Source organism: Pelodiscus sinensis, chromosome 3 (genome assembly GCF_052426305.1).
Source record: "Pelodiscus sinensis isolate ZL-2025 chromosome 3, ASM5242630v1, whole genome shotgun sequence".
Lineage (NCBI taxonomy): Eukaryota > Metazoa > Chordata > Testudines > Trionychidae > Pelodiscus > Pelodiscus sinensis.
Genome location: NC_143054.1, coordinates 167,546,207 through 167,564,303, shown reverse-complemented (window position 1 = coordinate 167,564,303; position 18,097 = coordinate 167,546,207). Strand labels below are relative to the sequence as shown.

The 18,097-nt window shown below is 42.3% G+C and overlaps 1 protein-coding gene and 2 non-coding genes across 6 annotated transcripts in view; 2 read left to right on the top strand and 1 right to left on the bottom strand.

The window, feature by feature from the left end:
- SRBD1 (S1 RNA binding domain 1) overlaps window positions 1-18,097 on the bottom strand; it is a 245,431-nt gene that overhangs the window by 135,635 nt on the left and 91,699 nt on the right. The gene's annotated exons all lie outside the window — the stretch shown is intronic.
- On the top strand, window positions 16,321-16,386 carry LOC112546196 (small nucleolar RNA SNORD104). Its single transcript, XR_003089837.1, has one exon. It is a non-coding gene; the product is annotated as a small nucleolar RNA SNORD104 (small nucleolar RNA).
- Window positions 16,663-16,797, top strand: LOC112546197 (small nucleolar RNA SNORA76). The gene has a single exon (XR_003089838.1). It is a non-coding gene; the product is annotated as a small nucleolar RNA SNORA76 (small nucleolar RNA).

The following is an 18,097-nucleotide window of genomic DNA, read 5'->3' as shown; positions in this document are numbered from 1 at the left end:
TGTTGAAGCACCATCTAGTGTTTCTCAGAGGTGAATCACATAATTCAATACAGACAATAAAGCAGTATGGGATAAAAATATATTACCTACAGCAGAGAAAGTTGCAGGATATAATTTACTAACATGACAAGTAATTAGAAGGATGTACATCTAGAACCAGTTATATGAAAACAAAAAAAGGTAACAATCTAGTATATAATGTTTGATATTCACTATGATGGCAAAAAGATAAGCAGCATCAGGCTCAGAATTCAAGTTAAAATCATATCAATTTGGAATATTTCATTTTAAATACACAAAGCTGAAGTAATGGCCAAATCACCGCAACCTTCAAGGCAAAATCTTGACTGATGAGTTTAAGAATTATTTTTCCCTACATTACTTTCCTGAGGAATGGATCTAAATGCAGAGAGACTTACTCAGATGTCTCTGGAACCACAGAAAAAGACTTGATGCTTTACTCTTAAATTATAATTTATTTTTACTTTTAGGCCTCCAGGCTTCCTTCATGTCTGCTCTAGTGCTACTCACTGTCATTGTTGTTGTTTTTTTAAATTTGGCTGATATCATGCACATCTGCTGGGTGTCTGTAGTAACAGATGCTGATCTGAATCCAATACATCTTCACACAAAAGTGGGTTACATCTTAGGCAGCCTAACATTTACCATTGTTTCATCCTCCCACCGTGTAAAACAAAGGATTTTTTTAAATTCTGAGTTACATACAGAAGTACACACCAACTGAGAGCCTATGCACATATAACTTTCATTATGTTAATATTTCTCTAAGCATGATAGCATTAAAATTAAAAATCTGAAACAAACTACATTTGTAAATTGCAGAAGTTTTGCTAAAAAAACAGAATGAAAAAGTAACTATTAAAAACTAATTAGTACATTTAAAAGAATAATTTGTTCCTTCAGATTGTGGAGAATCCACATGATAAGGTTTCCCGAATTATGTTACTACAATTGGCATAAAGTGAAAGATTTAATTTTAAATGTCTATTTTAATATCCCTTAATAAACTCTCTGAAAAAGTTTCTGGGCTGAAATCTACCACCATAAAGCTATGATTAGTTCCAAGGCTTTGTTTGCGAGGGGGAAAATAATCTCTCTCTGTCTATAAGTTTAAGTTAGCCATTTTTTAGTTATGTAAATGTGAAAAATACAGACAATCCATTATAATTAAAAGTACCTTTTGCCTTCAAATAATTCAAAACAAAGTCTGATTTTGAAAAGAAACCTCAATTTCTACACCAGTCTATGAAAGACACTGACCAATGCATTTCACAGCTCAGAGATGTCTATCTTTTGAGGCCTGCAAACAAAACAGACAGACTTCCACATGTAAAATGCACTAGCACTTATTTGCAAATACAAAACCAGTAGGTGAGCGGAGGTTCTTCAAATCATAGTCATATACAGCATTTTTTTAAATGTCTTTGATGTGTTCAAGGCCTTTGGTTCACAATTAAAAGGAGTTGCACATTCTTTAAGATGAAAGCAGCAATTCAGCTAAGATAGCTAAGGGGAGAGATATGACAGCAAGGCAGGTTTAGGTTAGACATTAGGGAAAACCTCCTATCAGGGTGGTCAAACACTGGAATAAATTGCTGAGGGAGGTTGTGGAATCTCCATCTTTGGAGATATTTAAGAGCGGGGTAGACAAACAAATCAGGGATGATCTAGATCAGTGGTCCCCAAACTTTTGGGGCTGCCAGATGCGGAGTCACACACACGCCGCGCATCCGGGGGCGGGGCCGCGCACGTGCTGCGTGCCCGGGGGCGGAGCCACGTACCCAGGGCAGGGGCTGCCCATGCGCCTCGCACCCGGGGCCAGCAATGGCATGTGCCACGCGCCCAGGGTAGGGGCCACCCATGCGCCATGCGCCTAGGGCCGGCACCGCACATGTGCCATGCGCCCGGGGGCAGGGCCGGCCCAGATTGTTCCGCGGGCGCACTTAAATGCCCTAGCGGGCGCCATGGTACCCTCAGGCACCGCTTTGGGGACCACTGATCTAGATGGTGCTTTGTCTTGCTATGAGGGCAGGGGACTGGACTTGATGAGCTCTCGAGTTCCTTTCCATTTCTAGGATTCTAGGATTCTATGAAAACAAAGTGTTACGAACCCATCTTTTTCAAACATGACAAAAGAGCTCACCCTTACTGAGGAATAAGCCCATGTAAAGCATTAAGTTTATAATTCATTTTTAACTGGAAAGTGTGGGAAAAAAGCCACTTTAAAAATGGTCCAGGACACTTCCCCACTCCACCATTCATCCACACTTGTCTTGTTGGAAGCTTGGTACTATAAAATGACCATTGCACTGAGACAAGGAAGATGACATTTCAGCCCAAAATAATGCCTGAAGATCATTATAACTGAATGAAAATAATGATCCAGAATCCAATCCCATAAGCAAACATTTGTACACATCACCTGAATAATACATTGACTCCACTGGGACTAGTCATTTGTATGTTTGCAGGATTGGGCTTAAAGCGCTGGAACTTGCAAGCACAGGGCCTTCAAATGGTTGTTTTTAAACTCATGGCAACTAAGATTTAATGTACCAGAGTAACCAGGTGATTTGTGCCTAGAATTCTACAGTTCTCCAAGATTTGAGGAAGTAAACGTTTACCTCAGATTTTATTAAACTTTTCTCCAAGTGGTTTGAGGGGAGCATGCACATGCCAGAATGGAGCCTGTGACACATTTTAGCAGAGTACAGCATCTATAATCCCCCATGCAGCATCTTAGTGATGCTATCTTACATGGCAAAACCATGGGCTTCTTCTTACCCTAGTGGCTGAAGAGCCTAATGCCATTAGTGGCATTAGAATGTCTTGGCCTACTCTCTGGGATAGCTCAGTGGTTTGAGCATTGGCCTGCTAAACCCACAGTCACGAATTCTATCCTTGAGGGGGCCATTTAGGGATCTGGGGCAAATCTGTCAGGGATGGTGCATGGTCCTACCATGAGGGCAGGGGATTGGACTCAATGACCTTTCAAGGTCCTTTCTAGTTCTGTGAGATGGACATTTTCTGTTCACAGTACTTATTTTATTTCATCCTTAGTGAATTAACTACACATAACAAACACTTCTGTTTTTTGCTATAAACATGTGCTATATATATATATATATATATATATATATATATATACATATATATATATATATATATATATATTTTTTTTTTTTTTTTCTCCTGCTAGAAGGTCCTGCAACTGAATTTAGTGTTTGACACTATTAGAGTTTCTCTGTATCTGTTCTCAATGTGTTTCTCACCTTCAAATCTCAGTCAATGACATATTGATCATTTCTCATTCACTCCACTTACAACACTGCCAGAATACAGTCATAACAAGGAATTATTCTCAATAACCACCTTCAATTACAAACTTTGGACATTACAGACATCTAGTATGAAACCCTTTTCAAACTGAAATAAAACACACAGTGGTATCTGAGACACACACCAAGTCTATTTCTCTCTTTCTCTCTCATGTCTGGAAGGCATCAGAAGTATACTGATCAACTTCTGCTGCTGTGGATGTTTACAGTGTCATTCATGGAGCTTGTAAGAACCTCCCTGCCCAGACACTCGTTTAGTTATCCTACAGCAATTCAACAAAGTATCTCATGTAAGTCTGCCTTTACACATTTTATGAAAAGACTACAGATTAGACATGAAGCTACATTATGAGCCAATAGCCTAAATCATTTTATTATAAAGACAAGCTGGTCTTTAATCTATGAATCCTTAAAAAGACATCTAAATAGACAAATTCTGTTTCATTTTTACAATATAAGAACTAGCAAATTAATTGTCTTCAAATTTAATAACAAGTATTATCTTTTGTAAGACTGAGTGCCAGGTTTCAGGCTAGAGAGATTGATATTGCCAACACAGAAAACTTTGAGGACAGCAATTTATGTTGATAAACTAAAAATATTGAAACACCTCGTGGAACGCTCAATTCAATACTGTATAGTTTTAAATAATTACTACATATGTATTAAATACATTTTTATGCATAGAATAATTAACTACCTAACTTTGTGCAAGGCTTTTCAACAATTCTTTGTTGAAGGCATTATACAGGTACTTCAAGTTTTTTAGACTGATTTTCTGAGCTTTCTAGAGTAAACTGTTGCAATTTACTCACATATTTATGTTTTTTTCAGTGAATGCCTTCCAAAGCTCTAACCATCATTCCAACCAATCCCATGAGATCTGACTGACATACTTCTGTTGTGCTAAACAGTAAGCACTATCACTAAGAAATCTTCACTTGCAATATTTTGTAGACATTGTAGATACTTTCAGCAGTTCTGCAGAAAAGGACCATGGGATTATAGTAAATGAGAAGCTGAATGTGTCAACAGTGCATCTTTGTTGCCAAGAATGCTAACAGCATATTGGGCTGCATTATTAGGAGAACTGCCAGCAGATCAAAGGAAGTGATTATTTCCCTCTACTCGGCACTGATGAGACCACATCTGGAGTACCGCATCCAGCTTTTGGCCCCCCACTATGGAAAGGACGTGGACAAATTTGAGAGTCAACAAAAATAATTAGTGGGCTGGAGCACATGACTTCTGAGGAGAGGCTGAGGGATTTGGGCTTATTTAGTCTGCAGAAGAGAAATGTGAGGGGGGGGATTTGATAGCAGCCTTCAACTACCCAAAGGGGAGCTCTAAAGAAGATGGAGCTAGGCTGTTCCCAGTGGTGATAGATGATAGAACAAGAGGAAGTGGTGTCGAGTTTTCGCGGGGGAGATCTAGATTGGATATTAGGAAAAACCTATTTCACTGGAGGGTGGTAAAGCATTGGAATGGGTTGGCATAGGGAGATTTTTATGGCCCAGCTTTGAGCAGGAGGTTGCACTAGATGACCCTCCTGAGGTCTCTAACTTTTTATGATTCTAGATAATAACCAGCAGATCTGTGATTAAATGTAACTGTGATTAAATGGGGTGGCCTTTTGGTCCCCCAAATTTGTAATCCAATATCTTTATGAAAATGGAGACTTCTTTCTGAAATAGAGCTATTTGAATGATAGTTACCCGATTTTTTTATACTGGCTTTGAGAGCAATATATTTCATTGTAACATGTATGTATAACTGCCCTTGAATGCACTGTTGTATGCTTAGTAAGATACGTGCTTACAATCTAGTCTATTTTTGCAGAAATTCCAACTTTTTCCTGTGCGTTTTAAAGATCTTTGTGAAGGTCTGATGAGATTTACTTACCATAAATGTTTTTGATCTTGGTTTCATATTTTATCATTATTACCATGATTTTCTTCTCAGAAGTAAATATAAAGGAGAAGAACTATAGGAATAATGGTTTGTGGCTCTTATATCAATTGTTCTATATCCTCATCAGTTAATCCCCTGGTGATCTGGAACAGTAAGTAGTTAGGATTAGATTTAGACGGCTTTTTACTACTTCTTGTATTTATTATTTTTATGTCTGGTTCTCAGGCCTGATCTACAATTATGAGTTTAGGTGAATGTGACCACTCTGGCCAGCTGCTCTCTCAGGTACACAGGAAAAGCCTGATAAACTTTTGCATTTCATTTCCTGTTTGGCCAGTGTGGCAAGTCCAGCAGCACACCTGGCCATGAATGCCCAGGGTCGCAAACAAGACCCAGCATGGAGCATGCAGGAGATACTGAATCTGATGCTGTGTGGGGAGAAGAATCTGTGCAGGCAGAACTCTGAAGCAGCAGAATGCATGCTAATGTCTATGCCAAAATCACACAGGACATTGTGGGAAAAAAAGGTACAGCAGGGACATCCAGCAGTGTCACATGAAAATAAGAGCTCAGGCACATGTACCAGAAGACAAAGGAGGGTCAAAGCCTCAAACACCCCACTTCTATAAACAGGATTGTAGTGGGAGGGAGACTCTTCACGGATGCTCCCCATGCGACTCTTCAGGCAACCATGGGAAACAATGAGGAAGCCATTGTAGATGAAGAGAATACTCAACAGATAAGCAAAGGATCTGATTTCACTGACAGCCTGCAGCTCCTGGCTCGGATCTGGACAAATTGCACCATAACGTGCTAGGTGTGTGCAATGCTGACATGGCAGCATGCAACTGAGTAACTTGCTGTGCTATGGCAGGTTTGTCGGGGGCAGGTGAGCAAAGCCCACAGGTAAGTGCTGCATGTGCGGGACTGGGAGATGGGTTGGAAATGGGGGGGACTACAGCCTATAATGGCAAGGAGAAAGGAGGGTCAGGGAACAACAGGGAGGCAAGATCAAATCAGTATCTTAGATGCCTATATACAAATGCGAGAAGTATGGGTAATAAGCAGGAAGAACTGGAATTGCTAACCAATAAATACAACTATGATATCATTGGTATTACAGAAACCTGGTGGGATGGGCCGCATGATTGGAATGTTGGTATGGAAGGGTACGGCTTGCTCAGGAAGGACAGACAGGGAAAAAAGGGAGGAGGGGTTGCCTTGTACATTAAAAATGTACACACTTGGACTGAAGTGGAGATGAACGTAGGAGATAGCTGTGTAGAGAGTCTCTGGGTTAAGCTAAAAGAGGTAAAAAATGAGGGTGATATCATGCTAGGAGTCTACTACAGGCCACCTAGCCAGATGGAAGAGGTGGATGAGGCCTTTTTTAAACAATTAACAAAACTATCCAAAGCCCAAGATTTGGTGGTGATGGGGGACTTCAACTATCCAGACATATGTTGGGAAACTAACACAGCGAGGCACAGGCTATCCAATAAGTTTCTGGACTGCATTGGAGACAACTTTCTGTTTCAGAAGGTTGAAAAAGCTACCAGAGGAGAAGCTGTTCTGGATTTGGTTTTAACAAATAGGGAGGAACTAGTTGAGAACTTGAAAGTGGAAGACAGTATAGGGGACAGTGATCACGAAATAATAGAGTTCATGATCTTAAGGAAAGGTAGAAGGGAGACCAGCACAATTGAGGTAATGGATTTCAGGAAGGCAGATTTTGATAAGCTCAGAGAACTTGTAGGTAAGGTCCCATGGGAAGCAAGACTGAAGGGAAAAACAACTGAGGAGAGTTGGAAGTATTTCAAAGGGACGTTGTTAAGGGCCCAAAAGCAAACAATTCCGCTGTGTAGGAAAGATAGAAAATATGGCAAAAGACCAGCTTGGCTTAACAAGGAGATCTTGCACGATCTCAAAATAAAAAAGGAGTCATATAAAAAATGGAAACTAGGACAACTAACAAAGGATGAATATAGGCAAGCAACACGGGAATTCAGGGGCAAGATTAGAAAGGCAAAGGCACAAAATGAGATCAAACTAGCTACAGGCATAAAGGGAAACAAGAAGACCTTTTATAAATACATTAAAAGCAAGAGGAAGACCAAGGACAGGGTAGGCCCACTGCTTAGTGAGGAGGGAGAAGCAGTAACAGGAAACTTGGAAATGGCAGAGAAGCTCAATGACTTCTTTGTTTCGGTCTTCACCGAGAAGTCTGGAGGTGTGCCTAACGTAGTGAATACAAGCAGAGAGAGGGTAAGTTTAGAAGATAGGATACACAAAGAACAAGTTAAAAATCACTTAGGAAAGTTAGATGTCAGCAAGTCACCAGGTCCTGATGAAATGCATCCCAGGATACTCAAGGAGCTGATAGAGGAGGTATCTGAGCCTTTAGCTATGATCTTTGAAAAATCATGGCAGACAGGGGAGATTCCAGAAGACTGGAAAAGGGCAAATATTGTGCCCATCTATAAAAAGGGGAATAAGAACAACCCAGGAAACTATAGACCGGTCAGTTTAACGTCTGTCCCAGGGAAGATAATGGAGCAGGTAATTAAGGAAATCATATGCAAACACTTGGAAAGTAATAAAGTGATAGGGAATAGCCAGCATGGGTTTGTGAAGAACAAGTCATGACAAACTAATCGGATAGCTTTCTTTGATAAGATAACGAGCCTTGTGGATAAGGGAGAAGCGGTGGATGTCATATACCTAGACTTTAGTAAGGCATTTGATACGGTCTCCCATGATATTCTTATTGATAAACTAGGCAAATATAACTTAGATAGGGCCACGATAAGGTGGGTGCATAATTGGCTGGATAACTGTAGTCAGAGAGTGGTTGTTAACGGTTCTAAATCCTGCTGGAAAGGGATAACAAGTGGAGTTCCTCAAGGGTCTGTTTTGGGACCCGTACTGTTCAATATCTTCATCAATGATGTAGATATTGGGATAGAGAGCACGCTTATTAAGTTTGCAGATGATACCAAACTGGGTGGGGTTGCGACTTCTTTGGAGGATAGGGACATAATTCAAAATGACCTTAGCAAGTTAGAGAAATGGTCAGAGGTAAACAGGATGAGGTTTAATAAAGAGAAATGCAAAGTGCTCCACTTAGGAAGGAACAATCAGTTCCATACATACAAGATGGGAAGCGACTGTCTAGGAAGGAGCATGGCAGAAAGGGATCTAGGGGTCATAGTGGACCACAAGTTGAATATGAGTCAACAGTGTGATGCTGTTGCAAAAAAAGCAAATATGATTCTAGGTTGTAGCAACAGGTGTGTTGTAAGCAAAACTCGTGAAGTCATTCTGCCGCTCTACTCTGCACTAGTTAGGCCTCAGCTGGAGTACTGTGTCCAGTTCTGGGTGCCACATTTCAAGAAAGATATGGAGAAACTGGAAAGGGTACAGAGAAGAGCGACAAGAATGATTAAAGGTTTAGAGAACATGACCTATGAAGCCAGGCTTCATGAACTGGGCTTGTTTAGTTTGGAAAAAAGAAGATTAAGGGGGGACATGATAGCGGTTTTCAAATATCTAAAAGGGTGTCACAAGGAGGAAGGAGAAAATTTGTTCCTCTTGGTTTCTGAGGACAGGACAAGGAGTAATGGGCTTAAAGTGCAGCAGGGGAGGTTTAGATTGGACATTAGGAAAAAATTCCTAACTGTCAGGGTGGTCAAATATTGGAATAAATTGCCAAGGGAGGTGGTGGAATCTCCCTCTCTGGAGATATTTAAGAACAGGTTAGATAGACATCTGTCAGGGATGGTGTAGGTGGAGCTTGGTCCTGCCTTGAGGGCGGGGGGCTGGACTCAATGACCTCTTGAGGTCCCTTCCAGTCCTATGATTCTATGATTCTATGATATTGCTTTAAAGCAAGAAAGGAGGAAGGAGATAAGTGCATCATAGAAGGCTGATGACATGTACCCAGAACCATGAGCAACAATAGTAACCTAACCCAAAAATTCAAATGGGCAGCAGGCACTGTGGGATGGCTACGCACAGTGCAGCTTTTAGAGCCAAAGATAGTGGGGACATACTCCATCGACCTCATATGCCTAGTGAGGACATGCACTTTCAGCTTTGTAAAATCAGGTGCTAAAAGATATAAATGCAACCTAATTTCATATTGTAGACATGACCTCAGATTGATGTCGACAGGACCTCTTCATTTCTAAATTAAGAGATTTTAGCAATCAATCTCTATTAAAAACTTCTTAACTAGATTTTGTTCTCCTTTCAAAAGATTCAGAGTTCTTAAAAAAATTCATACTTCCTTATACCTTGTGTGGCAGCCTGGTAGCAGGGGGTTTCAGAAGCCTAGTGAAAGGCAGGTACATGGGGAGTTGGGTATGTGGGTTTATGTTCCCTGGATAGGCTGCAGCTCAGCCAATAAGTCAGACAGGCACCTGAAGCCCATCTGGAGGCAGCCTGGAGTGAAGCCTAATTAGACCACCTGCTGCCAGTTAAGGCCTATGGACACACAATTAAAAACCTTCTCTTGGGCAAGGCAAGGGAAGAAGAAAAGGGACAGACCAGAGAAGAGGCTGACCGGAAGTCAAGCCCTGAAGTCAGCAAACTAAAGGGGCCTGTTCCAAGACGCCAGGGAGCGGTTGGGGAAGTGGCCCATGGCGCAGCTGATATTCAGTGGGGCAAGGGCCAGGTCTCTCAGCCCCACTCAGGGCTACCACATAGAGCCCTAGGCCGGAACCCAGAGCAAGTAGGTGGGACCAGGTTCCTCCCAACCATCCTACTGGCTTGTGGGCTGCCAGCAAGGAAAGAGGGACTCTTGGACTATTGAAGGGGCTGACCTCCAAACCCTTGACTGGCCAATGGTGAACAGGGCTCTTGGAATGGGGTACCCTTGCCTCCTCGGCACTGGCAGGGACACCACGAGCCTCTGAGGCACACAAAAGACCCGCCAGGAAGCACAGGACCCAGACGCATAGACCAAAACTGGCCACAATTGCTATAAGGCCCATTCCACAACTTCAGTTAACACTCCTTTTAAAAGTTTCTATTTTAAAATTGCCAAATTAATTAATTCCAATCAAAGACAGAACTCACATCTCCCAGCTTGCCTGCTCAACCGGTGGTTTTCTGGAGTCTGTGCTGTTTTGTTTTCACTGGCCTGCTCTTCTTCAGAGGAGTGAACAGCACTATCACCTAGTTTACTCAGCAAATTTTTAAAATGACACACAACCAGGAAAGAGAAACCTCATTTTTTTTACATTGTCAGATTCAGAGTCTAAAAGTGCCTTCTGCAATTCACTGGGATTAAATTTGTAGAGGCCTATGTGGATACTGAAATTTGGATATGCATCTGATGCACACATCTGCAATAAGTGAACTATACTCAAGCTGTCATCCACACACCACTTTTTAGAAGGATCTACACCTACACAATCACTCTATAAAGCAGCAGTTCTTAGCCAGGTGTCTATGGTCTCCTGGAGGGCTATGAGACTGATTCAGGAAGGCCATGGCCACCCAGGGGAAAGCACGGATCCCTTAGCTTCTAGCAGAGCAGAAGCCCCAAGCCCCAACTCTTCTCTCCCCTACCTTGGAGCTAAATCGCCATGTGGGACACACTGACTCAGAGCTTCAGCCTCATGGGTGGATCCTCAGAACCCAACCAGCTCCCCAACCCAATTAAATACTGCTGCTCTAGACTCCTGCATGGATCAAAAACTTGCAATCAAATCCAATTTGCAATCTGAAAAGATGGAAAACAATGGACTGTATCCATGGATTTGCAGAGTTCTAGCAATTTGGGCTCACTGCACCTCCTTTCTTCTCTGCAGGTTTATTCCACATGACGTTCAGAACCTCACCTTAGTGCTGATTATGTCTGACATTTTAATCAAACATTATTTGACACATCTATATAGTGCAAGGAAAGTTGTAAAAAATCACTCTTTTCACCCAGAAGTGAAAGGATGGTCTCAAATATAAACCCAGCTAAAAGTGAGTATTCCTTAAAACAAGATTACAATGAAACTACTGCTAAAATTAATGCTGCCTGTTGATGTGAAGTCAGAAACCCTTTAAAGAAAGGCTGGAAGACAGTTTGGATGGGGAACATTATATAATCTGCTAAAAATTATTAATTTCTTAATTCCCCCCTACATACACACATCGTTACCATTCAAAATACTATTTATTGTGTAGGATTTTGTATGTCTATGTTAAGGCTTGACAAAAAAAAAACCAAACAGCTAAGTGATTTAAGACAGTTTGTTTTTCAGTTCACACACTTACATCAGGGATGGGAAACCTGCCTGGATCTTGCCCCCAAGGCTCAGGGAAATCCTCCAGAGCTGGGGAGCCAGTGCTGGCACTCCAGCTCCCCATCTGCCCCTCCCGCACGCTCCCCTCCCACTGCCGCACCATGGAGCTGAGGCACACAAAATCTATTAGGTTGGACCCCTGTAGGCTCACACTTGCTTCTCACTTGTGTGCAGTCCCTGACCCAAAAGAGATTCCTCATGATGCCTGTGTGGCACAACAGCTTTGGGTCATTTTCTGGCTCCTACAGGCATCTATGTGTAGTTGCATACACGGTGTGATCAATGTTATATTATCTAACATCAAAATAATAACTTGAAAAAAGTGTAGCTTGACAGAAATACGAGTAAAATTTTGCATTTCCCCCCATCTTTCCTTTCCAATACCCTCAACTGACTTGAAAAAACTGCCTTAGTGCAGCAAGCACTAGCTTGTAAAAGGATGCAAACCAGCTGAAACATCTGACAGTGTTAAAAAGGGATTCATATCAACCATTTTACTTTAGAAGATGCTTTGCTGTTAGTTATCTTTCATGTACCTCTTTCATTGGCACATTAAAAAAGAAAACTGAGCTGAAGTAAATCAAGTCCCAAGTTCACATCTAGAGTTACAGTAGTGAGGATATCTGTTGAACTAAGGACCAATCCTGGCATAATCACTGAATGCTTCTCTTAACCAAACTCATTTTATAAGTAGTTCTAATCTGTATTCTGCATCTAGACCTCAAACATCTTAATCCCCCTGCATTGCCTTGAAACCTAATTATCATAATATGAATCTGAAGGTTAGACTCTCTATAAACTTGGAGTTCTATGAAGCAGAAAAGCAATGAGAATTAAGTTGGGTGTAACATTAGAAATGTAGAGGATCAGAGAACTTAAAAGTAGCATCTGTTCAAGTTTACAGTGTATAACAGATATTCAGCAACATAAAAACACACACATCACAAAATCAAAAGGAGGAATCTGCAGTTTGTACAGACACCTATAAAATACAAATGAACTTAAATTGCTATTGAACATATTTTCTCATCAATTTTCACCATTAAGAACCAACTTCAAAGTTATGAAACTCCTATTGTACCTCAGCAGAAAATTTTAGAGAGATATTTAAAATATTAAAAGCAAAGAAATAAAATGCATTATAAATGAGCTTAACAAGACTTTATGGATTTTGCTTAACTTGCTAAAATGTAGAAGCATTTGAATGCAAATACTAGAACAGGACTACTCAACACGCAGGCTGTGGGCCGCATGCAGCCCGCAGACTGTTTGTGGCCCATGGTGTGGTTTGAGTTTACACAGGGCTCAACATGTGGCCTGCAGGTGAGATCCTTAGAACATGACCTCCACTGGGAACAAACTCCATAACAGCAAGTCAATATAATGGTCTTCTGTTGATATGTGTTTTAGCAGTTAAATTCCTGGACTGTCATTGCTCATTAAAAGTGTTGTCATATGGGTGGGAATCGGGTAAATATTGCATTTTATTAATTTTTTAATTCATGCCCGTGAAAGAAGCTATTTGCATATATTTTTGCATGTATATGCAACCACACTTAATTTGCAGCCCTTGGCATGTGCTGTCAGTATCATTGTGGCCCCCGGGGCTTCCAAAGTTGAGTAGCCCAGTACAAGTAGATAATAATAGAATTTTTTTTTGTCAAAGATAAGGTGAAATGACAAAGTGTTTAAAATCAAGGATAACAGAAACAATAAAAATGACAACGAGCCAAAGAGATAATATACAAAAAACCTAAGAATATAACCCATATACTTTATCTGCTGATGACGTTTCACCCACAAGTAATCTAAAGCACATGCCATAAACTAGTGTTAAACATGAGTTGAAATAATTTACTGTAAGTTCACTTCAATATAACTATGCAGGTTGAACCTTTCTAGTCCGGCACACTCTGGTCCAGCAATATCCGTGATCCAACATGTTTTTAATTAGCTGAATGTTTACTTATCATGGTTGTGACCAAGTTTCCCACAGTCCGATAAAGTTTCTTTACAGCTACCACTCCTCGTTCTCAGTATTCTGTGCTGTTATTTAGCTCTAATTTACCCCTAAATGTCTTCTAAGAGGTCAGAAGCAGTGGAAGTGGTGGTAATGCCATTAAGCATGGTTTTTATGCTTTATCTACTTATTTCCTTATGCCAATACAATATTTTTTTTTAACAACACTAACTGAAGAGAGCTGATAAGCCTTGACTAGGCATATAGGGTGTATCACTACAGTCACACAATATTAAGCAGCATTGCAAGCACTGTTCCATTTATTAGCTTCAGAAAATAAAAATAAAAAGAGACCCACTCTCTACAATATTGACCTACTGTGGTTGGGCAAATTCTCTGGTTCACCACTGGTCAGGTCCCAAGAGTGCCAAACTAGAGAGTTTCAACATGTACAAATAATTATTTTCACCTGCAGGAATGCTTGTATTCTCATCAAGAATCCATTTAAGCAGAAATAAAAATTGTGCTTTTTAAATTTATTTTAAAAAACATGATACAGCTGTTCTACCATAGCCCATATATCGGTCAAACAGTTGTCACTTCACCGATTCCCAGAACGGACAGCAGGCCAAAGAAAACTAATCCCAGTGTTCTGCATATGCATTTCCCAAAGATATTTAATTTAACCTAAAAAGACCCATGAAATCCTGAAGTTCATCAGCTGTCATGTTAATGTTGAACACACTGTTTAATTTTTATTTTGGGTTCTGTTAAAGCAAATATACACTTATCTCAATAGAACATCTGTTTTAGGTATAACGCATTGTATCTTTGGCAAGAATTCACAATAAAACTAATAAAATAATCAAAAATATTTACTGGGTCTGGCAACAAAAGCTGATTTGTATCAAAAAACCTAAAGACCAGATATGCCGGTCTCTGGGCTCTTGTCCAGTCCTAATCTAGAGTCAATAAACACAGTTCTACAAGAGAAACTACATTAAAAAAAAAAAGAGGTCCTGCAGTTATTTAGGTTGGACTTAGGTATATGAAAGTGTGCTAGTTATAAAAATAGTGAAAAATATTTCTTTTAAATCAAAAACTGTTAAACCATGTCCAAACAGTTTTTAAAGCCACACGAAAATTTCATCTGCTTCATTTCCAACTGGAATCTCAGGGATTTCATTTTGAATAAAAAACTTGCTTTTCAAAACTTGAGTATTTCAGTAAAACTATGTGCAATATATAACTGTTATTGCTGAAGGCCTGGTATTTTAATAGCTCATATTTTATTACACATATTGGTACCATTAATGTTTATAAATAGTTGATCAGAGTGGTCATAGCTATGGAAGACAAGATTGACTGGTCTCCTTCAAGATATGTTTAAAAATAAACCAAAATACCCAAATTATATCAAGATTTAGTAGAAGTGACAAGATATTTCATTCTTGTATCACCAATATAAAAACGAAGGATGAAATCCTGTCCTCACTGAAGTCAATGACAAAATTCCCATTGACTTCAATGGGATTAGGATTTCACCCAAGTTCTCGCTACACACAATTCCGAAATTAACAGTCCTTGGTGAATTCTACAATTTTACTATGCTTCAAATGCAACAACTGCAAAATTCCCCCAGGATTAAATTATTATGTATGGCTTTAAAAATAGAAGACAAGAATTTCAAAGTGTGTAAGAAAAATGCACGCCCAGCTGCAGTTATTGTACATGCAAGTAACCAGATGGATGTGTAACTGGTCATTACAGGACTGCACATAGCAGCTGGGCACAGAAGTTAGTCATTTAGCTATATATACATTTTAGTATGAAGAATTACTCACATATTTCCTTATTGTCTAACTCTCATGGTCTGAAACTGTATTACGCCAGTTTCACCCGATGAGTAGGAAATAAATCTAAGGAAAGCCATATCCCACCCCATTGGAGAATATCATTTATCAAAGAAGCAGAATTCTGAATTGTCAGTGTATTATTGTGCATTTCAATATTTGGGATTTATGCATATCCTCATTTAGTTGTCATAACCCTGAAGTTCATGACGATTAAAATGCATATTTCCCAGCTTCTCAGAGGTTGATCGTTGAGTTTGGAGTTGGTAAATTGGAGCAAACGCCTATTGGTCCCAGATGGCTGTCTGACTCTCACAGGCTTGGCACAGCCAGGCTCCCCTATGTTCAACTCAGATTGCTTCCAAGCCAAGACCCTGATGCTAAGGTCATCTCAGCCCCTCAGAGCCTGGTCTAAGGGGCACAGCGCCAGACCCATTTTCTCAGGAGGGCTAGATGAAGACAGACCATGGCCAGCCTGCACACCCCATTTCAGGCCAAGTTGGCCCAATGTAATCCCGCCCCCTCCTCATTCCCCACCACCTCATGCGCTGGACCGCATGAGAACCAGCTACTGATGTCAAACCATTTGGAGTCCCAGAACTCACCTTTTACTGGTTGGTGGCAGGAAGGGGCGGCACCTGTTGATGTGCCTGAACTATAAATACCGGTAACTGCAGCCCTTATTCCCCTTTTCCTCTCTCGGTTGGTGTGGGAGTTAAGCATGGCAGAGGACAGGCCCCCATCCACTTCAGGAGATGGGAGTGGGTCATCTCCGTGGATCCCATGAGGAGAAGTGAGGGTTGGAGTGTCCAGGTGGGACTTGGGGTGGCCCATTCACCCTGGCAGCGGGGAGGGGGATCAAGGTGGACCCGAGGTGTCCCGCCCAGGGTGGGAAGCAGCCACAATGGGGAAAGTCCAACCTGCCAGTGCTGGCTGTCATGATGATTCTCCTTACATGTGTTAGAACTTCTGACGTGGATGAAGTGAAGCTGAGTCTGAGCCCTTGGCACTGGGTCCCGCAGGCCGCTTCGCCCAGATCCTCTTCTCACTGTGCAGGCTGAGCCTGACTCTGGGCCCCATGCACTAAGGCTGAAAACCTCAAGGGGTGTCTGTTCCTCGCAGGCACCACCGGAGACAGCCAGAGCCCTGCTGCAGTCACTTGAGAGCTCCGCCCAGAGCAGCCCCAGCACCTGCTGACCTGTGCTTTTGAACGCTCTTCCCCCATTTACTAGAACAGCAGCAAAATGTCTGAGCTGGTTTCCTTGCTGAGCTGCATGGCAGTGCCTTTGAGCAGGTACAGTCTCTCTCTAATGGCTTCGCCAACTAAGCAGCACAGCAAGAGGAAAAGCTTCTTCATAACCGGTGCTGCATGGCTAAAGCCCGAGCAGCGCTTTTAAGAGTGAGGAACAAGTTGGTATCAGGGCAATGCTGAGAGCTCAATTGAAGACCATGATTAAACTGAAGGGGAGGGGGGAATGGTCTAATGAGTAAGGCATCAGCCTCCAGAGCCTGGAACTGTGGAGTCAGTCAGTCAGTCTCTCTCTTGTGTGTGGGGAGCAGGATCTGGTGAGTTGAGAAAGCCCCAAGGGGAACAGGAGAGCACATGCACACTGCATAGAGGTTTTCCCCCTGCTCCCACTGGCCAAATGGGATGGCTTCCCCATCCCTCTCATGCCCAGACTCCATACCCCATCCCACTCACACACATTCCCCATCCCATCAAGACCCTAACCAGTTCCTGCACCCTCCCTCCTGGCCAGACATCCCTATTCCACCTCTGCACTCAGCAGGACTACCTGTCACCATGGGCCCCAGGGCAAGATGGGGGGGATGCGGCTCCACATCCCCAAAAGAGGTAGGGTTGAGGGCAGTCAGTCCTTAACACGGCCTGGGCCACAACACTGCTTTCCCCCAGCCATCTGCTGGAACTGGAGCCAGGCCACAATGTAGTCCCAGAGCAAGCTGCCTACCCCAGGAGCAGCCAGGTAGCTGCCACCAGTTTCCCCAGGGCTAGGGCTGCAGCCAGGCTGCGCACCTGCCTTGGCCATGTGCCAGAGATGGAGCTCTGAGGAAGCTGGGGGTGGCTGCATGGCTGCTCCCAGGGCGGGCCAGGTGGCAGGCGACTTGCTCTGTGTGCAGGAGCTGGGGCCTACAAGACCACAATCGGGCAGGGTACTGTCCCCGGCCCCGATCCTGGAGCAAGCCCTGCGATCTGGCCCACATATGACTGCAGGTAGGACTAGCAGCAGCCCCCCCCACCTCCTGCTGCAACATGTGTAGGAGCAGAGGCCACGATTCAGCTGCAGTGACCCTGGTCTAGCTCCTTGTCCAGCCATTGCTGCCTGGGTACAGCAGCCCAGACCTGAGTAGATAAAGTAATCCAGTCCCAGGTAATCCTTGAGCCCAGAGCCCTTCCCACATACTCTACTTCCCACCCCCAGCACCTTGCCCTGCCTCCTGCACCCCCCCACACCCAGACATTACATCCTGGGCCCATTATACAGCCAAACTCCCGGCCCTAAGCCCCAGACTCCTGCACCCCCACATTCCCAATCCCCTGCCATAAGACTGAAAGAAGACAGCTTGAATGCGTACGTGAAGCTGGATTTGACTACTTATGATGTAAATTTCAAAGAAATGTGTAAAAAGATGCAGCAGCAGAAATCTCATTAAATAAAGTCTGTGAGTACATTGTATCATTTATGCTATTAT